Below are 22,996 nucleotides of genomic sequence, written 5' to 3' on the forward strand. Positions count from 1 at the left end.
ATAGATTACATAGCCTTACTTACTCTATTTTAGTATTTTTTTGTCTTATTGTATAATACATCTTTAAAATTGAGTCCATATTTCTAAATGTTGAGGGTAAACAGCATATAAGAGTTTGAGAAACTTCACTAATAGCTATTTCATATAACCAAAATATTTAATATTTCTATTATATTGTACTGATTTTATAAGAAAATTATTTTGAAAAGTACTTAATGATAAGAAATGAATAACCTTTCATTGTGTGACCTAATAGTCTCAGGATATTTATATACAAGTCATTTATTCAGTAAGGGAGTAAATGATTTACATACGTTTTGTATGCAATCTTTTCATTATGAAAACAAAATGACCGTTACTAAATCTTTAAAAAGTAAAGCAAAGCCCACTACTTCAGCACAACTGCCATGGAACATATTTCTTATTTTCTTCCCAAAATTTTAATAAGTTGAGAAATATTTATTACAGGCATATAATAAATGCAAGCTCAATATACTAGGTATTAATAAGCTGAAATGAGCTGGTTTGGGTTATTTTGAAATGGAAAATCATATGGCCTACTATGCCAGGAATGGCAAATGTAGAAGAATGGTATAATATTCATCATCAAAAAGAGCATTTCAAGATCTACCCTGAAGTCCTATGCTACTGCTGGTGTTGTTGTTGTTAATGTTCCGACTCATTGCAACCCTATATAGGGTTTCCAAGGAGCAGCTGGTGGATTTGAACCTCCAACCTTAAGGTTAGCAGTTCAGTGCTTATCCCACCACACCAGTAGGATGATTTCCATTAGCTTAAAAGGAAGACCAGTTAATTGACACATGAACCCCTAATGTCAAAGATGAAGAAATTTTAGATTTTTTTTACCAGATTCTGCAGCCTTCAATTGATCTAACTTATGATCAAGATTCATTGATAATTACTGGTGAATGGAAACGAAGAAGACATGGTCACTGAAAAATATTGACTTGTTGATAGAAAGGGCACCAGAGATCGCATGATAGAATTTTAATTACTTATTCAATAACAATACCTTTTTTTCAAAACGACATAAAAGTTGACTCTGCATGTGGATCTGACCAAATGAAATACACAGTAATTAATGTCCTACATATATCCAAAGAGATAATGGAGAAATTCAATATTATAATCCAGAACAATCCAGGAGCTCAATGCAGACAGACCATCTATGGCTCTTATTCAAGTTCAAGTTAAAGCTGAAGAAAATAAAAATAATCCCATGAGAACCAAAATACAACCTTAAGTATGTTGTTGTTGTTGTTGTTATGTGCCGTGGAGTCGGTTCTGACTCATAGCAACCCTAAACAGGGTTTCCGAGACTGTAAATCTTTACGGGAGCAGAAAGCCTCATCTTTCTCCTATGAAACAGCTGGTAGTTTCGAACTGCTGACCTTGCAGTTGGCAGCCATATCACATGTGAATTTAGAGTCCATCTCAAGAATAGATTTGAGGCACTGAATACTAATGACTAAAGGACCAGATGAGCTGTGGGATGACATGAAGGACAACATACTTGAAGAATGCTTCTTGTTGTTAAATGCCTTAGTGTCAGTTCCGACCCACAGCGACCCTGTATAAGGTTTCCAAGGACCAGCTGGTAAGCTTGAACCACCGACCTTGTGATTCAAACAACTTTGCAGTTCAGCGCATTAACCCACAGTGCCGTACCAGGACTCCTGATGAAAGCTAAAGGTCATTAAAAAGACAGAAAGGAAAGAACAGGCAAAAATGCATGTCAAAGGGACTATGAAACTTGCTCTTGAGCATAAAGTAAGTAAAGCAGATGGAAGTAATGGTGAAGTGAAAGAGGTGAAAATATCTCAAAGGACAGATTGAAAAGACAAAAAGTAAAGTATTATGAAATGTTCAAAGACCTGGAGCTAAAACCAAAATTTCAAAGAACTGAAAAAAAATTCAAACCTCAAGTTACAATACTTCAGGATTTGGTGGACAAACTATGCAACAATGCATGAAGCAACAAAAGAAGAAAGAAGGATTACAGAATCACTGTACTAAAAAGAATTGGTTGATGTTCAGAAGTTAGTATATAATTGAGAACTAATAGTATTGAAGTAAGAAGTTCAAGGTTTACTGAAGATATCTGCAGAAACAAAGCTCCAGGAATTGATGGAATATCAGTTAAGATGTTTCAACAAATGGATGCAACGCTGGAAACACTCATTTGTCTATACCGGGGTGAGGAGCGTCCAGCTCTGCCAAGGCAAACGCAGGTTCAGCCATCACATTGGGGTGAATTAATTAAATGTTTGACCAAATATAGCAGGCTAATTTTTAAGTTGATAAATTTGTATGACCCACAAATAATATTAAATTTTGGCAGATAAAAGTTTCCCCACACCTGGTCTGTGCCAAGAAACTTGGAAGTCAGCTACCTGGTTAGTTGAGTGGGAGAGAGCTATATTCTTGCATATTCCAAAGAATATATTCCTGGAGCTTTGTTTTTGCCAATACCTTCAGAAAATCTTGAATTTCTTACAAAGAATGGTGTCTAAGAGAATGTGGAAATAATTTAACAATATCATAAATTTCACAGTCATGTAGAGTTTTCCTGAAGATTAATTTTAAAAGGTTGCAGCAGTACATCAATAGTGAGCGCCCAGAAATTCAAGGCCGATTTAGAAGAGAAGCTAGATATTTCATTGCTGATTTCAGATGGGTCTTAGCCTGCAGGTCACTGGGGAAGTCAGAAATCAAACATGTAATTGCAATTTAATGTGGTTAAAATTACCATGGAAGTTAAATGAAAAAGTTGAGTCTGAAGTCTCTTTTTTCTGTCTGGAGAAGATATCCACACACAAAAAAGGAATTTTTGTAACCCTGGACAAAGATTACATCTTCACCAAATTCCTTTACCAATTTCTCTTTGAGAAATATCTCTCAGAAACCAAGTCTCCTGCTGAGTGGGTCATGGGCCTGGAAAATTATAATACTCACAGATATTAAGGTTTCAATAAGCAGTTTCTCTGTCACAAATATTGCTGTAAGATAAACACTGGACTTCTAACTGAAAAAAGGTGGTTCAAGCCCACCAGCTACTCCTTGGAAACCCCATACAGGGCCACTATGTGTTAGAACCAACTCAATGACACATAAAAACAGCAAAAATGATCTGAACTCCATTTAAGCGTATCTAAGCTAGCTAAAGAGTCCTGGTGTGGTTCTGTGGGTTAATGCATCAAACTGCAAAGTCGTTTGAACTGCAAGGTTGATTGTTCAAGCTCACCAGCTGCTCCTTGGAAACCCTATACAGGGGCACTATCGGTTGGAATCGACTCGACAGCACTTAACAACAAACTAGCTAAGGACTCTTTAGCTCCAGCACTGAACTGGGAACCACAAGGTTGACTGTTCAACCCCACCAGTTCTCCTTGGACAGCCTAAATATGGTAGCTATGAGACAGAATTGACTCAACCGCACTTAACAGCAACAACAAAGTAACTAAAACTAGTTTAAGGCATTATAAGGAGTAAATGCAAAGTTTAATATAATTAGATCACATTTTTCTATTTCTTTTTTCTATTTCTTTCTTTCTATCTATTAATTTTGTTATTTTTTATTGTACTTTTTATTAAGAAAAAACAACAACAACAACAAAGACCTAGGTCACCATGAAAATCTTAAATAATTCTGGTTTCCATCCTATTTCTATTATGAATTCTTGTGGCCTAGTGGACCTAGTTGTAAAACTAATAGTTGTTTCCTGTTTTATGAATGTACTATAATAAAAATCATTGTTAATATTTCTTAAAGGTTGGACTGTGTGCTTCAGGTACTCTATCGAATGCTTAGTCTGGATCCACTCATAACTCTGTGATGATTAGTAGTAGTATTTGCACTTAACTTATTAGAATCCTGGTGTGGCGCTGTGGGTTAATGCATCAGACTGCAAAGTCATTTGAACTGCAAAGTTGATGGTTCAAGCTCATCAGCTGCTCCTTGGAAACCCTATATAGGATCCCTATGGGCCGGAATTGACTCAACAGCACTTAACAACACAACAACTTATTACAAAGTAAGGTTAGAAGTATGAATAGCTTGATCTAATTTACATATTTTGTTGTTGTTAAGTGATGTCAAGTTAGTTCCAACTCATAGTGACAATGTGTCAGATTTACAAGGAGTGACAGGTAAGCTTCAATCACCGACTTTGCGGTTCATACTGATTTTGCAATCCAGCTCATTAACCCATAGCACCACACCAGGACTCTGGTTTATATATTTAGCACATTAATATTCTGTTTGGATAAACAGTCATTTAATTCATGTCTCTTATGTACTGGAAATGATTAGTGTGGTTAAAGTTAAAAGATGAGTTAGACACCATTCCAGCCTCCTGGAGCTTATGGCTTAGTAGAGGGCAAATAGTGGTGGTGATGGCATGTCGTGGTGATGGTGGTTGTGTGCCATGGAGTCAGTTCCAACTCATAGTGACCCTGCATGGGGTTTCTGAAGCTGTAAATCTTTACTGGAGCAGGAAGCCTCATCTTTCTCCAGTGGAACAGCTGGTAGTTTCAAACTGCTGACCTCGCGGTTAGCAGACAGACTTCTAACCATTATGCTACCAGAACTCTGTTCCTTAGAGGGCAGATACATATACATAAATCAATGTAATGATATGCTAGAAGTGCAGCAATCAAAGTAACCTACTTACCAGATGGTTTAAAAAAGCTCATGGAAAATTTCCTTACCTTTTAATTCAGTTTTTTGAAGCACATTCATGTGTGGAAGATGCCAATGAGACGATATTTTTCCAGTGGGTAGGATGTAGGTAACTAGGAATGCTTTATAGAAAACACAATGAGCACAGTTTTAAAGGATGACTTGGAGTTTTACCAAACCTGTGGAACTGCTGAAAGGTTTGTGTACAGTGACATAAAACAACAGAGTGTGTGCTGGAGCAGATGAGGAAGTTCACAGATCAGGAAAAGGAAAAAGGGGAGAAGAAAGGAAAGGGATGCAGGGGAGAAGTGAGGGAAGGAGGAAGGCAGGAAGGAGGAATACAATGTGAGAAATGGAAGCTTTAAGGATTTAAAATGGTACTCAGATCAAAACAAACTTGGGTAGTCCTGTTAGAGATTAGGGGAATTAATATGTAGAAGGCAACTATGGCTATTATTATTGAACTTAGTAGTTGATATGGGTACAAATACGGAAGTGAAGGAAATGGCTAATGAAAATGTGTGAAAGATGGCAGAATACCAACTATGAGGTAAAGGTAGGAAAAAGAGGTGGTGTGTGGGAGAAAGATTATGAATTTCATTCTGTGAGATATCTATGGGATATCCAGTTCAGTTCTATAGGCAAGTGATCATTTACTAGCCTGTACTTAAGGGAGATCTGTGGGATGGAGTTGAAGAATTGTAACAATAAAAGAATTATTCTTGTTTCATCATATGCAAGCTGAAGCATCAGTAAAATCCAGAGTAGTGATAACTCACAGTTATTGACTGGGTTTAGTTAGAAAGCAGTCCTTATTTCTCTTTATTTTGAACCATGCCTGTTGAAAAGAAGTCATAGTTAGGGCTTTTGAAGATATTAACCTAAAATTACTGGCAAGCTATATATTTTTATATATTATGAGGAGAAATTATGAGTCATACTTTTATTATTATTAATATTATTAGTTTTCTAAGAGACCTTTATTTAGACTTCCTTTAATTTTTAGAAAAAGTAATTCGGGAGTTTAATTTTATTGTGATTATCACAGAAATATTTATGTTGTTAGAATGCCTTGAATTTAATTTAAAATCCAAATTATTACAGAAGGTTTCCAAAAGAGTCTAAATTCCAGAAAGAAGCTTTAGGGCATCTTTTTAATAAGCATGACTTTTTAAGATTGACAAAATACTTAAGACAAAGAATTCAGCCAGCAGAGGGCGCTGGCCCACATACACTCCGCCCTTGCAGCAATTCAAGGGAACTCTGTATACGTCCTTTTTTAATAGACCTACTGGCAAAGTAATACTTTTGGTGAATACTGTGTTAATGCAGGACTTATATATTTGTACTAGTGGTCCTTCGCATTTGGAAGTATGCATATCTTTTAGAAAAATGTAATTTGAATTGCTTTTGAATGTCAGCCAACACACTCCAGAGAGTCTGTTATAAAATGCCAAAATCTGAGTGTTCTACAGTGGGAGGTCAAAGGCCATCTGTGAACCATAGTCGTGATGACTAATTAAGGAGCTTTTGATCACATTTGATGCAAAGACCTGTTTTAATCTTATATGGAAGATACTTTACTTCAGTCAGACTAAAAGTCAAAGTGTTGATACTTTCTTAATTATATCATTGCTAATTAAATAAATGCCAAAATGCTGAAGCAATTTTCTAATGGGAACCGAGGGCATCCTCAGGAAATTTTGCTTTAAAAAATTCTTTGGCAACTACATTTAGGACAACAGTATTACTTTTGCATAATACCTGAACTGTTTTATTTATATAGTTATTTTCACCCACTTTGAGTTTCTTATTTTTAGTTGCTATTGAGCCGATTCTTTTTAATGTACAGAACTTATTGATAACTGTTCATTTGATGCAATTACTTAATAGTGCAGATTAATATTTAATGGCATGTGTGGTTAGGTGCCATTGAGTTGGTTCCTCAAAGTGAATCTTTGTACAGAAGAAACCCGGCCTGGTACTACGTCATCCTAACGATTGTTATTATGTTTGAGACCATTGTTGCTGTCACAGTATCAATCCGTTTCATTGGGAGTCCTCCTATTTTAAGCTGACCCTCCATTTACCAGTATGACATCCCTCCATTTTACAATATGTCTAAAGTAACAAAGTCTTTCCTTCCTCGTTTCTAAGGAGCATGTTGTTGTTGTGTTTGTTAAGTGCCATCCAGTCAGTTCCAACTCATCACTACTCTGTAAAAGGTTTCCAAGGTACAGCTAGGGGAATGAACTGCTGACCTTTCGATTAGCAGTCTATGCTTATCCTACAGTGTTACAACTGGACCTAAGGAGCATGCTGTTGTTGTTAAGTGCTGTGCGTGGGGTCTGACTCAAAGCTTTGGTATATAGAGTTTTCAAGGAGTAGCTGGTGGGTTTGAGTTGCCAACCTTGTGGTTCACAGTCCAGTGCTGATCCTACAGCACCACACCAGTAATCCTTAAATGGCACAGGCTTCTTTATATGTCTTCAATGGTGTGCTATGATTACATGCAGCAGTTTCTCACTTGTGTACAATTAAACATCTGCCTTTGTATTATCTGAAATTAATTCCTTTTTAAAAGATAAAATTTGACTTATTTGTGTCTTATATTTTAAAAAGCAGTTGATTCTGTCATTTCTACTTTCCTATCGAATACAATTAAACTGTAGTAAACTGTTTCAAAACCTGTGGGAGGCTAATTTTAATGTGTAATAGTGTGAGGGGGTCCCATTTCTTTTCTTCATTCAATGAAGCTTATAATAATCTTATCTACAAAGATGATGATTATTTAATAAAGTGACAAACTGTCCCACTAATAGGATGCATTAATTTGCCTCTAAAGCTGTTCCTTGTCCTCAATAAGAAGGTGATAATTAGGTTTTTCAAATGAGAATAAAATAATCATGTCACTTTGTAGATGGTTCTTAAAATATATTTTATCCTTTATATCAACCTGAAACAATTAAAAGCTGTAAAAATATTTGTCTATATGAACTTCCAAGTGAATACAGGTACTAATATCAAGTTAGTTTTAAGCTATCCAGGCTTTAAAATAATAAAATAAGCAATGAACTTTCAGGTAAAGACTTGGCACTAAGCTTTGCTAGGATATCTGCCTGAGAACACAGCACTCATTCATATTCTGATTTAATTTCTTTCTCTGCCTATATGGAATGTACAATTTAATCTTTGAAATATCATATGGAATCATTTTGTGCATGCATATTAACATATTCAATGTCTCATGTTAAAAGTTTGAACTACTGTCACACTCTACAAATTATTACATCTCAACTTTAGCCTTATATTATACAAAATTAACTAGATCCCATATTTGAATACCAAGAAGAGTACCTATCTACTGTTTAAATTTCCAACAGTGAAAATACAGTTTACAAATATAAAACACTCCAGGACTTTTTAAAGAAAGACTCATTCATTGCCTTGGGTTGATGATAACGTACTGTCTTAACATTCTAAAGCCCAATCTTCTCTAGCTTTAAATATACAAAGGTAATTTCCTCTTCTTCAAGTTTGCAGAGTATTAAAACTTCCCTAAATCTATTTCCTGACCCAAGTCAGAGAATGTTCAGTGTATATTCATTTAAAATACCTTTAAATGTTCTGACTCAATTATTTTTAATAGAGTAGAGATTGTTTGGTGTAGCTCCGAGTATACAGCACAAAAGGTTGGGTTTTAGAAAACATACAAAATTAGTTCCTGTGCAAAGGAAGTTTCTAGAGTAATATAACTAACCAGAAAATCTTATTGATGACTATTATGTTGTTGTTGTTGTTAAGTGCCGTCGAGTTGGTTTCGACCCATAGTGACCCTGAACAGTGTTTCTGAGGCTGTAAATCTTTACAGGAGCAGAAAGCCTCCTCTTTCTCGCGAGGAGCAGCTGGTAGTTTCAAACTGCTGACCTTTCGGTTTGCAGCCCGATTCATAACCACTGTGCTACCAGAGCTCCTTGGTGACTATTATAGGTACTGCTAATGTCATGTACTTCCTATGTTCTTATTATGTACAGGATTATAGCCTAAATGAAGTTTGGATAGAACATTGGCAAGATAAAATAAAAAGAATTTTTGTTGATAATATGCAAAAATGCCACATCTGTTTTTATTCATTCTGCATTTATTTCTTTGATGGAGCTTTTATACAGCTGTGAAAATCTAGGGAGTTTTGTACAGAACAATTTTGACAAATGTTCATGATTCCACACCAATGAAATGCCTTTTGATTTCATTCAGAATGTTCCAAACTCTCCAGTACATAAACAGCAATAAAACTCATATTGAAGTTACTTTTGTGATTTTTCTTTTTTTTTTAAACTTCACTGTGCAAACAAGTTTTTCTGGCCCTCATTAAAAAATAGAGAGAATTTGAAGCAATTTACAGAAGTAAAAGTACACTGAAGATTTAGAAGTTTGGACCTGATAATGGTTTCCTTACATAACTCAGCCACAAGACAGTTCAAACAATACAAAGATCATGGGCCTTCAATCTATATATGTCTGAATGCTTTCTGCTTCCTAGTATCTCTATAATCTTAGGTAAATTATTTAGAATTTAGGAGCCTTCATTTTATCACCTGTAACTATAGAAGAGAATCATGGTGGCCCGATAGGATAAGCACTGCCTTGCAAGCCAAATGGTCAGCACTTTGAGCCCACCAGCCACTCACAGGAGAAAGATGAGGCCTTCTGCTCTCTCAAAGATTTACAGCCCCAAAAACCCTATACAGGGTCACTATGAGTCAGAATCAACTCAACGGCACTTAATTGTAACAACAACTATGGTGGTGGTGGTTATACGCTGTGGAGTTAGTTCCGACTCATAGCGACCCTGCGCAGGGTTTCCGAGGCTGTAAACCTTTACGGGAGCAGAAAACCTCATCTTTCTCCCGCGAAACAGCTGGTAGTTTCGAACTACTGACCTTGCAGTTCACAGCCCGATTCATAACCACTATGCTACCAGAACTCCTTAACAACAACTATAGAAAACTAATACTAGTTCACAGGGTTTTTATACAATTAAATTCAATAATATGTGCAATGTAGTTGAGGCAGTACCATACTCTTACTTTCATCCCCAGAAAATTTACAATCAAAGCTAACATTCGACTGAAGTGCTTCAGGAATATTGATGTGGCAGTGCAAAATAACAGTGTTCTAGAATTTAGGAAGGTTGTCAGTAATATTAAGCAATTGTTGAGAAGTGTAAAGTGAAATTAGAAATATTTGAAAAATTGTCATTTAATATTTAGCATCCATATGATGGCAATTGCATGTGATTCTTCTGTTTAATTCAAAGACTGTCATTTGGTAAGAAGCGCACAAAATTTAAATTAAAAAGCTGATAGGTTTGAATCGCTGACCCTGCAGTTAACAGTCCAGTGCTTATCCTATAGCATCACACCAAGACTCCTGTGGGATCCTATTATTGTTGTTAAGTGCCATCTAGTCAGTTCCAACATAAAGCAACCCTGTATAGGCTTTCTGAGTAGCCGTTGGTGGTTTTGAACCTTCACCCTCATGGTTAGCAGTCCAGTGCTACCCAAAATTTTGCTTAAAGTGGTTGTCCCATGAAAACTGTGGCATATAAGAGGATGCTCTCTGGTAGCGTAGTGGTTACTAATCGGGCTGCGAACCTTAAGGTCAGCGGTTCGAAACTACCAGCCGCTCCGCGGGAGAAAGATGAGGCTTTCTACTCCCGTAAGGATTTACACCCTCGGAAACCCTGTACAGGGTTGCTATGGGTCGGAACCGACTCAACGGCACTTAACAACAGCAACAGTTTGCTAGAGACACTTAAAGCATTGTCATTGCTAAGTGCTGTCGAGTCCGTTCTGACTTATAGCAACATTGTAGAGGGTTTCCAAGCAGCAACTGGTGAGTTTGAACTGCTGACCTTGCAGTTCAAACCAACCTTGTGGTCCATTGCTTATCCTATAGCTCCTCACCATACCATTAAGTGGATTCTCTGAAATTAAAGAATATTTTCAAACAGTAACCCTTTCCCAAAAGCCTGAGCAACACTGTAACAATGCCCATTGTTGCCTGTTAAAATACAATCAGGCATTAGCAAGCCAACTATGGCCCATAGGCCAATTCTGGTTCTGTGCCTGTTTTGTAAAAGTGTTTAGTTGGATCACAGGCACACCCATTTCTTTATGTAATTCCTTGTGCTAGGAGGCTTGGTAGTACAAGTTGTTAAGTACTGGACTGTTAATTGAAAGGCAGGGAGTTCAAACCCACCAGTTGCTTTTAGTAAGAAAGTTGTGGCAGTCTGCTTCCATAAAGACACAAACTTGAAAACACTATGCGGTATGTCTTAGTTATCTAGTGCTGCTATAACAAACAAGCCACAAGTGGATGACTTTGTTGTTGTTATCTTTAAGTGCTGTCGAGTCAGTTCTGACCCATAACAACCCAGTATAGGGTTTCTGAGGAACAGCTGGTGAGCTTGAACTGCCAACCTTGCAGTTCAAATGACTTTGCAGTCTGGCACACTAACCCACAGTGGCACACCAGGACTCCATGGATGACTTTAGCAGAGAGAAATTTATTAAGGATGCCAGAAGTTCCAGTTCATCGCATTGGAACTGGAAAATGGTCCTTGTGTCATTTTAGCCTCTGTGGGCCCAGCGTCACTTGTAGCTCTCTATGTATCTTGACATCATTGTTTCTCTGGATCTAGGAGCTTCAGAGTGCTGTGGCCCCAGTTCCAAAGGATGCACTCTACTCCTGGCTCTTCTTTTTTGGTGGTAGTGGGTCCTCTATGCCTGCTCACTTCTCTCTCCTTTTATATCTCAAATGAGACTTACTCAAGATGCAACCTAATCCTGTAGATTGCATCTGACCTCATTAACATCAGAGAAGTGAGGATTTACAATCCATAGGATAATTACATCAGATAACAACTAATCATATAAAGTCATATCATGGAAATGACTATCTCATACTAGATTTCATCAGGAAGGTGATAACTATATTTTAACTACAAATCCACCAAGAATCCTGGTCCCGCCAAGTATACAGAAAACGTTAACCATCACTGGGTGGTTTTATAGGATTGCTATGGGTCAAAATGAGTAGACAACATTTTTTTTTCTTGTTGTTGTTAAGTGCCGTGAGTCAGTTCCAACTCACAGCAACACTGTACAAGGTTTCTGAGGATCAGTTGGTGGGTTTGAACCACCAACCTTGTTTTCAGTCTAGTGCTGATCCTACAGCACCCCACCAGGAGTCCAGCATTTTTAAATGGGTGATAAAAGCTCAAGGGCAGAATTCAATTGTAACAAAAACCACATGGCCCCCAAAGCTGAAAATCTTTATTATATGATCCTTTATAGAAAAATTGCCAAACCTACAATAGATGTAAAACTACTACTCTGAGAGAAAATGTTCAAAGGAGTGTGGACAAATTGCAGAACATATGAAAGGCATAGAAAACTTAAGTTCCATTATATAGAGATCTATTCAAGGGTAAATCAAAATGTGTTGTTGTGAAATCATAGAAACCTTTATTGAAAAAAAATCCTTCAGTATGTTAGGCTATTGTTTCTCTACATATCCTCTATGTAGGTCTACATACTTCTAAAGGTGGTGTTTCCATCTCTTTTAACCCTTCCCCCAATAATTCTGTGCTCTTTAGTACACACCATGTCAAAATGGCAGTTTTGACATCCTCAAAGCTCTCAAATTATGTTCCATTGTAATGTGGTTTTTTTTTTTTTTTGTGTGTGTGTGTGTGTGTGTGTTTTAGGAACAAAAGTAAGTCAGGAAAGACAAGATCAGGGTTGTAGGATAGTTGGAGTATGATTTCTCAATGACATTTTCATAGGACAGGCTTTGCTACCTTCAAAGGATGAGCAGGTGTATTGTTGTGACGGAAAAATATTCCCCAGCACAACTTTCCTGCCCTTGTTATCAGCATTGCAGTACTCAGCTTTCTGAAAATGTCTTAATAAGTCCCCATGATCATCCTGTATATTTTGAGAAAAGCCATCAAGATTATCCCTTTGGAATTCCAAAAAACTGTCACATAACCTTCTTGCTTGAATTTATCTGGACCTTTGCAAACCAGTGTTTTGATTGGACTTTTTTTCCCCCCGAAGCCACTCTAACCAGACTTGCTCTTGTGATTGTGCCTTTGAGTCAGTCCGCACACATAGCCATCCTGTATAGAGTTTTCGAAGAGTGGCTTGTGAGTTTGAACTGCTGACCTTGTGGTTCAAACGACCTTGCTGACTAGCGCTTATACTACAGCATCATACTTGTCTTCAATCATCCATTGATCACAGAGATCTTTTTAAACACATTTTGTTTGGAATAAGCCCATCACATTTGAGCTGGAACCCTGGTAACAATACCCTTTTTTTACTTACTCTCATACAATGGAAGCAATTAAGAAATACAGTGGATAGGGAATTTAAGAAACTTATAGGTCTTGAGGTAGAGTGTAATTTGTAGCAGAGTGTAAGTGTAGTAAAGTGTGACTTTTGAGTAGCTGCAGACAGAATCTCTACAAATTTATTGCATTCTAATTCCTTACAAAATTTAATACATTCTAATGCCTTACAAAATATTGAACTATGATGATACTTATACTAGAAACTCTGTTGAAGATCGTGTATGAGATGGTTTCTAGATTCACAGGTTATTTTTCTTAATTTCAAAATAAATACAAATTTTAAATATATTGCTAAATAATTTTGAATCTGCATGAGAATAAAGTTAACAGATCCTAGGTTATTTACCTACCTGTTTTATATTCTACAAAGGGGATTAGCCTTTACCATTATTGTTTAAATAATAACATATGCAAACTGCATACAATTTTATGGTTTTTAATTGCTTCTGTATTCATCACTTTATATGATCTTGAGACGCTGTTGCTGTTAAGTGTAGTCAAGTCTGTTATACCTCATAGTGACACTGTATAGGGTTTCCGAGACTATAAATCTTTGCAGAAGCAGAAAACCTCGTCTTTCTCCTGTGGAGCAGCTGGTGGGCTCTACCCACTGACTTTGTGGTTTGCAGTCCAGTTCTTATTCTACAGAACTACAACACAGAATCTATACCATGGATATGCTTTTCCATTTGCCAGGAAATATTGTAAGTATATTGATCATAATAATTTATATTTTCTAAGCAGTCAGGGGAGTCTTAGTATAATGCTGCAGGATGGTCAGTAATCTGCTAACCACAAGGTCGGCAGTTCAAACTCACCAGCCACACCTTAGCAACCCCATACCGGGTCACTATGAGTTGGAACTAACTCAACAGCACTTAGAAAACAAGTGTACCTTCCCAAATAAACTCAAATATGATTGGAAACACAGTTGTTGAATGACTTAAAAAAAAAAAAAAAAGAGTTAAAAATAAAGTGGAAGTTCTCTTGAAAAAGTCTTCAGGTTAAAAATCAGTCTTATGATAACTTTTCAAAGTGTCCTCAATGAGTGAATATGTGTGTCTGCTTAATTTTACCAACAGCTGTTTAATTTTACCAATGGAGAATACAATTCTAGAGAATTTTTAAAGATAATATTCGTATTTTATTCATCTTTGTATCTTCATTGTTTATTACCTGCCTGACAGATAATAGGCATTGAATAACATACATTTTGAACATCTTATATTATAATTTATGAAAGGTTTTACATCCTCTTTCTGTTTCTGAATGTTCATGTGATGATAAATATTGAGTTAACTTTGCATTATTAAAAAAAAAATTGCTAGTTTTAGCAATAACCACATTTATATAATCAGTAAATACAAAGCAATCTTATCTCAAATTATACAAAACAGTTATTTCCTTTAATTTCTGTAATCTATCTCAACTTTTTCCTGAGTTATTATTCTCATTGCTGGAATAAAAAATGACTTTTTTTCAATTAAAGTACCTCAGTCTTGTCTGGTTTAAAATTCTGTTTCATGCTGATATCCAGTCTTTATTGGTTTACTCATATTTCTCTCCTTACTGACTCTGTCCTTCCTTTCATCCTTCCCAGAAAGAAAAAAATTGATAATTTTTTCAGTGTAAAGTATATAATTCCATTTCCTTTTAACATAGGGAAAGACTATCATAAGGTAGTTGCTGTATCTTCTCAAATGTAGGGAAAAAAAACCAACAAAAAACCCTGGTAACTAGGCATTTACTACTCTCTGCACCTGCTCTTGAGAATTGTGTAATGTATACTTGCCTTCTGTCTCAAGGTCCCATGCTTACCAATTGCTTGTTCTGAGCTTTTAGAACTCTGGGATCCACATTGTAGGAGAATATTGCAGTACCAACCTATTTTTCCGTCTACCTGAGGAAAGTCTTGGTAATGGTTTATCCTCAGACCTTCATTGGGTACCTGTTTCCACCAGTGTTACTCCACTGGTCCAATGACTATAGAAAATATAGTTAGAACAAAGCATTACTATTGATGATAGGTTCACCCAAGATACTCCCAGGATTTTTTTGTTGCCTCCCTGTGTGAGTATTTTTCTCTCACACTCTGATGGGTTGACCTTGATGAATGAGTGGGCATACACATATGGCTTATTTCTTATCCTTCTAGTCCCATCAATGACTCCCTTCTCACTTTCCACCACCTACACCAGGCAACTGCAGGACTTTGATCTTCTCCAGGATTAAAAAAAATCCCTCACTGTGGCTCCTTATTCTAACATCTCATGAAATAAACTCTTCTGTTCTCAGTTCTCTGGTGCCTACTTCTTTTTTTTTTTAATGTAAGATTTTTATTGTGGATTGAGTGAAAGTTTACAGGGCACATCATCAGTTTCACATTCAACAATTCATATAACTTGTTTCATTACATTGATTATAATCCCCTCCATATACCATCAGTTAAAAGTATTTCTCTTTATCCACTTTAGCTTTTTTTAAAAAACACAAACAAAAAAACCCACTCAGGCATATATAATAAATTACATCTCCAAACGGCACATTCTGCAAGTCTGCTCCTGGCCACCAGTTCTTAGTCCTTCTCTTCTTAGTTGATGAATCTAGAGTCCTCCATGTCCCCATCTCTGCCTTCATCTCTGGTGCTGCTGCTTCTCTGGATAAGGTCCCACATTCTATTTGTGTGTTTCTCTCTTGATGGTCCTAGGGTCCTCTGTTTCTGGACTGTAAGATTAATCACTCTCCTTTTTTTTGTTACAAAACTTCTACCTTTACAATTGTGACAGTCGTGATTAGTCATGGTAACAGTTATTCACTACTGAATCTTACGAATCTTATCCCCATCTCCTTTCACCAGACCCATCTAGACAAGATGATAACTATTCAGTGGGGACTCTTTCTTTCCCCCCACACTCTTAACTAAGCTCTTGAAACCTTGTATGCCAGTCACTTCATGCCTTTATTGCCCCCTCATTTTAGATAGCCAATGTCTAAGTTGCCCATCCCTATCTACCCTGCGCACAGAGCGGATAGCATTGATACTTGATTTGAAGACTCTTTCCCTCTCTGTTGGTATTTAGAGTAACTACTGCTCTGAGTATAGGTCAGGTTCATCATGAAGATGTATCTTCTGTCACTGTAGCTGTTCCAGTCTGCTTGTCCTTTCTAGTGGGAATGTCTCATCTCACAAGGTTGTGGATGGGACTCAGGATTCCACCTAAGGTCCTATACTCTGTGAAGGCTTTGTACAAGGCCTATTTCACTGGGCAAGTTGTAGAACCCCTTTGAGGTATTCCAATCAGTTATAGGCTGAAGACGGGCTTACAAGTTTTCTCTAATCGTGCTTCCCAACATTCCTTTCTATGGTGCTTACTTCTTGATTGATAAGTCCCTGCTATGGAAATAAAAGACAAAGTACATTATCTTTCAAAAAAGATAAACTTGTACAAAAATGAAAAATGCTTAATTTTATATTATTATTGGTAATGCCATCCCCACAAAGACAGGCATGTTGTTGACATAGGTGCTAGAGAAAGAAATGCATTCAGGAACTTGGTGCTATGAATTTAATGTCTCAAATCTGCTTTGAGATTATGGTAATGTATATATGACAAGAATGTATTTTATATATGTATTTTTGTTTTTAAGTGCCATCTGGTCGGTTCTTACTCATACCAACCTCTGTATAGGGTTTCTGAGAAGAGGCTGATGAGCTTGAACCACCAATTTTACAGTGGTTCAAATCAATTTTGAGGTCCAGTGTATTCATCCACAGCGTGCCACACCAGGACTCCATTATATGTATGTATGTATGTTGTTGAGTGCCAGAGTCAGTTCCTATGCTTAGCGACTTTGTATAGGGTTTCCGAGGAGCAACTGGTGAGTTTGAACTGCCAGTCTTATGATTCAAACGGACCTCTTGCGGTCCAATACTTTATCCTATAGCGCCATACCAGGCCTTCATATCTGTATGTGTGTGTTGTTGTTGTTAAGTGCTGTCGAGTTGGTTCCGACTCATAGTGAACATGTATACAGCCGGTTAGTTTGAATCACCTACCTTGCAGTTCAAACCTACCTTTAGGTCCACTGCATTTTCCTACCATCGATTAGGTTTTGATTCATAGCATCACTATATAGGGTTTCCAATTCTGTAAATCTTTGTGACTGCAGAAAGCCTCATCTTTCTCCCACGGAGCAGCTGGTGGACTGGAATGGCTGACCTTGTGGTTCTAAATCCAGTGCTTATCCTACAAAGCCAGTGCGCTCCATATATAATAATTTTATAAATATATAATTTTGGGAAGTAAATATATATTGTTGTTAGTGTTAAGTGCCATCAAGTCAGTTCCTATAGATAGATAGATAGATAGATAGATAATAGATAGATAGATAGATAGATAGATAGATAGATAGATAGATAGATAGAGAGAAAGAGTGAGAGAGAGAGTGAGAGAGAGAGAGAGAGAGAGAGAGTACTGGTGTGGTTCTGCTGGTTAATGTGCTGGACTGCAAGATAGGTTTGAACTGCAAGGTCGATGGTTCAAGCTCACCAGCCTCTCTTTGACAACACTATACAGGGTCACTAGTAGTCAGAACCAACTTGATGGCACTTAACAACTATGGTTATAGTTACTTCCCAAAATTAGTTGTCAAAATTAGCAAATGGTTAAAATTAATTATGCTATCCCCTACAAAATAGTCTATAATGGACTTTAAAAGTCAAAGTTCATTAATTAATAGCAAGTCATTACACTTTTTACTTTATATACTATAATATATTCAGAAAGAATTCAATTAGATAGTTTCATTGAACATTCTCCATTAAAACTTGGCACAAAACTCTAATCAGAATTCCTAACTGGGATGGCTAAAAATTTTGATTCAAGAGTCACACACAAATTAAATGTTAGTTCTCTGATTCGTTTGAAACTGATAATTCCTTATTATATCATGGAAGAGAAGCTTTCTGTTACTCTAATAGAATGTAGACATTTGAGAAAAGGTTAAATACCATTGTAACATATTTAAAAAATATCCTGTCTTACAGATTTTTAATGGCAAAATATATAAGCAGTGCTCAAGAAAGTGGATGCAGATATTATAGGCAACTGAAATTAGTAGGTGGTTATTGTAGCTGGAATGCCTCCCAGAGCAGATGGTTTTTTAGGAGTTTTTGAAGGAGAAGAGCAAGGTGGCCTGCCTGGCGTATATTAATTGGGCGCCTGTTCCAAGTGTAGGGGGTGGTTGGAAGAATGTGTGATGTCTTGAGTGGGCGAATGATACAAACAGGCATAACTTCAAAATAACCTGGAATTTTTATCTCAGAAAGCTTACAGACAATTCACAAAGATGCAGTTTTGTCTGTAAGGAATCAGTAAAATACAAAGTTATACAAACAGAAAGTTAACACCGTATAAAATAGAACAAAGCCAACCAGTCAATATTTTCACATTTACCACTTGGCTTGTGCTTACCAAAACAAAATTATGATTTCTTAATTAGGAAAAAACAAAAAACAAAAAAACCTTACTGAAACTTTTACTTGTGTTGTGTTTAAAAAAAGATCTTATTAAGTTTTAAAAGATAATGTTATTGATTATATTTCTCTGTATATTCTTTAGGTAATGGCATAGTTTAACTTACTGTGTAGGCATTATATTCAGTTTTGATTTCATATGGACCCTTAATTTGACTCATCTATCCATTTATGAGTCAAATGAAGACATCCATATGAAATCAAAACTGAATATAATGACTACACAGAAAGTTAAACTATGCTATTTCTTAAAGACGATACAGAGAAATATAATGCGTCAGACTGCAAAGCCTTTTGAACTGTAAGGTCAGCAGGTCAAGCTCACCAGCTGCTCCTTGGCAACCCTATACAGGGTGGCTATGGGTTGGAACCGACTTGACAACACTTAACAACAACAACAAATCCATCTCTTACTGCTTCCATCCTGTAACACAACCCCATGCTCATACTGTTGACAAATTCTTCTAATTGAATTTCTACTCCTAGCCTTTCCAGTCCTTTAAACCAAGCTTTATGTTCCCCTCAGATTAGTTTTAAAAATAGACTCTTTTCCTGATTTTTTAAGAGTATTAATAGATACAAACACAGAATCCAGACATAGACTGCCTAGGTTTGTTCCCTAGGTCTGCCACTTTCTATGGTTATTGACCTTAAACAACTTCCTTAAACTTACTTCATTTACTCAAATTCTGTTTTTCTGTTCTCTAAGTGTAAAACACCTGGATACTAAAATCACCTAACTTAAAAATGTTGTGAAGAGAATAAATGAGTTATTATTTAAAAGAATTTAATAAAATACAAGATATACTATCAATGCAGTTTATTATAACTAAGCATCTTGACCATTCTCAGAAATCTTTAGGACTCCTCGTTAAATCACAGAAGATTTAAATCTCATAGCCACATATACAAGTTATTTTCTAACACCTGCCTCCTACTTACCAGTCTTATCCAACTCTATTTCCACAGGCAAAATTTCTACCCTAGCCAGAGTAACCAATTTGTTTTAGACTTTCTTGCTTGCATATTTCAGCTGAAGCTTTTCCCAAACTAGGATGCTCATCATTTCATTCCTATATCCTCCTCTGCACTCAAATCATACATAACTTTCAGGGCCCATCCCTAATTCCACATGTTACATACAGTTTCCATTTTCATGCTCTTCCTAATATCTTTCTCTTCCAAATTCCCCTAACATTAATTATCTAAATGACTTGTACAGAAATATTATCTTGGTATTGTTATTTCTGGAAGTAATAACATTTCTCACACTAAGATGTTAAGTTCATGCAGGACATCACACCAGAACTCAGCACACTGCCTTGCACACATATACACACATACAATAAGGTGCTTAATAAATATAAGGGGTGGTTGTGTGCATAGTGAGTGTGAAAATGAGTGAACAAACAAGTAATTGAATAAATAAACTGTAATATCCAAGAAAGATGTTTATTGTGCTTTAAGGAATTAGATTCCAACAGTTTCTGAAGCCTTATTTTTTCCAATGCCTTCAGTGTAGTTTGGCATTCTTCTTTCAATTATCATTGGTTCCTGATGATAAACCCCCTCTTGAAATGATTAAACACCACCCAATCATTTTTGGTACAGTGACTCTTTGTATTTCTTCCATCTACTTTTGATAATTCATGCATTTTTAACTATTTTGCCCACTGTTGTTGTTGTTAAGGGCTGTCCAGTAGTTTCCGACTCATAACAACTCTGTATAGGATTTCAAAGGGGCAGGATCTGCCGAACCTGTGGTTCAAGCCAACCTTGCAGTCCAGTGAGTTAACCCTTAGCACCACACTGGGATTAAAGTCTTCCCATATTGAAACTCAAGGCTTGAATGTTTTCTTCAGTTACTTGATTTGAGAAATACTGAGTGTGCTCTTCCCTTTTGATTGTATAATTCTAGGTCTTTGCACATTTCAATATAATACTTGACTTTGTCCTCTGGAGCAGTCTCTTGAAAGTCCCTGTTCAGTTCTTTAACTTCATCATTTTTTCCAGCTGCTTTAGCTTTTCGGTGTTCAAGAACAAGTTTCAGAGTCTCTTCTGACATTTACTTTGATCTTTTCTTTCTTTCCGTTTTTTTTTTTTTCTTTAAATAACTTTTGCTTTCTATATTTATGAGGTTTTTGACGTCATCTAACATTTCACCAAACCTATTCTTGAGATAATCTCTAAATTCAGTTGGTATGTACTCAAGATCATATTTTGATTTTCATGGACTTAAGTTTTCTTCAACTTCAGCCTGAACTTGCATATAAGCAATTGATGGTCTCTTCCACAGTGTTTCTCTAGCCTTGTTTTGGCTGATGATAGTGAACTTCTCCATCATCTCTTCCCACATATGTAGTCAATTTGATTCCTCTGTATTACATCTAATGAAATCATGTGCATACTCTCCATTTATATGGTTGACAAAAGGCTACCAATCTTGAAAACTTTTATCAATGATCTCCAACATCATTTCAAAAATTAAGGCTATGGTAATTTTGCAGCTACTGATCCTTTCTCTTTGTTTCTAACTTTCCCATTCCAATCACCAGTAATTATCAGTGCATCTTAACTGCACGTTTTATTGATTTCAGATTGAATAAATTGATATAATCCTTCAATTTTATCACCATTGGCCTCAGTGATTGTTGTGTAAATTTTAATAGTGGTATTAACTGGGCTTTCTTGTAGGTGTATGGATTTTATCCTATAATAGACAGCATTGTACTTTAAGATATATCTTGAAATGCTCTTTTTGAAATGAATACTATGCCATTCCTTTGCAGTTTGTCATTCCTGGCATAATAAACAATATTATTGTCTGATTCAAAGTGGCCAATACCAGTGCATTTTAGCTCATTAATGCCTAGGTTATCAATCTTCACCCACTCCATTTCATTTCAGTTAACAACTTCTGATTTTCCTATATTGATACTTTGTACATTTCAAGTTCCTACCTTTCATGAAGGTTTGCAGTTGTTTCTGCTCATTTTGAATTGTGCCCCAAAGTGTTGCTCTCTGCATGTTGGTTAGGTCAATTCTAGTTTGAGGAGGCAACTTTTCCCCAGAAGCATTTTAAGTGACTTTCAACCTTAGATGCTCTTTTTCTGGCACTGTACCAGACATTGTGCCCTTACTACTCATAAGTTTTTGTGGCTACCATTCAGAAGTAGCCCACCTCTCCTTTTTCCTAGTCTGTCTCAGTCTAGAAGATCCACTGAAAACAACCCATCATGGGTGAACCTGCTAGTATTTTAAATACTGGTGGCGTAGCTTTCATAATCATAGCAACACATGTCACTACTGTATGACAAACTGACTGAAGAATGGTATCTGAAAGTGGAGAATACCAGATAGATGTTTATTTACTTTATTGACTATGCAGAGACATTTGACCATATAGATCACAACAAACTAAGGATAACATGGCAAACAAATGGGAATTTCAGAGCACATAATTATATTCATGAGAACTTGTACATAGACCAGGAGGCAGTTGTTTGAACATAACAAGGTGTGTTAAATGGTTTAAAATCAGGAAACATGTGCATCATGGTTGTATCCTTTCACCCTACTTACTCAATCTGTATGCTGAGCAAATAATCTGAGAAAATGGCTTATATGAAGAAAACATGGCATCAAGATTAAATACAAACTCAATAACAACCTACGATAGGACCAATAAATACCATCATGATAAATGGGAGAAAGATTAAAGTTGTCAAACACTTCATTTTGCTTAGATCCGCAATCAGTGCTCATGAAAGCAGCAGTCATGAGGTGCCTGGAACCCAAGCCATGGCGTTTTCAAATGCTTCGTATGCATGTGAAAGCTAGATAATGAATGAAAAAGAGTGTTTTGATCCATGTATTTGGGTTATGGTGTTGGTGAAGGAAACTGAAATTACCATGAACTGGCAGAAGAGCAAACAAATCTATTTTGGGAGAAGTTCAGCCAAAATGAATGCTCTTTAGCTGCTTTCATCTCTCTTACCTTCGACATATCATGAAGGATGACTCCCTGGAGAAGGACATCATATTTGATAAAGTGAAGGGTCAGTAAATAAGAGACATACTCCCTGCAAAAAGCAACAACAATGGGCTCCAACATAACACCAATTGTGAGGCTGGCACAGAACCAGGCAGTGTTTCATTAGTTGTGCATAGGGTCACTATGAATTAGAAGTGACTAGACAACAACAAAGATACTTTTGATAATTTTAGGGTTCTTAGGTTTCAGTGCTACTCTGCTGAGTTTTAAATAATTATGTTGTAGCTAAAAGTTCTCTAAAAATCAGATAAATAGCCTAAAATTTCCAATGAAAAAATTTAG

The 22,996-nt window shown here is 36.4% G+C and overlaps 1 protein-coding gene across 1 annotated transcript in view; it reads left to right on the top strand.

Annotated features, from left to right (window-relative positions):
• The window catches only part of LOC102831536 (diacylglycerol kinase beta-like), a 585,403-nt gene that overhangs the window by 122,467 nt on the left and 439,940 nt on the right, over nt 1-22,996 (top strand). The window lies entirely within an intron of this gene.

This window comes from Chrysochloris asiatica, unplaced genomic scaffold (assembly GCF_000296735.1).
Source record: "Chrysochloris asiatica unplaced genomic scaffold, ChrAsi1.0 scaffold00010, whole genome shotgun sequence".
Classification (NCBI taxonomy): domain Eukaryota; kingdom Metazoa; phylum Chordata; class Mammalia; order Afrosoricida; family Chrysochloridae; genus Chrysochloris; species Chrysochloris asiatica.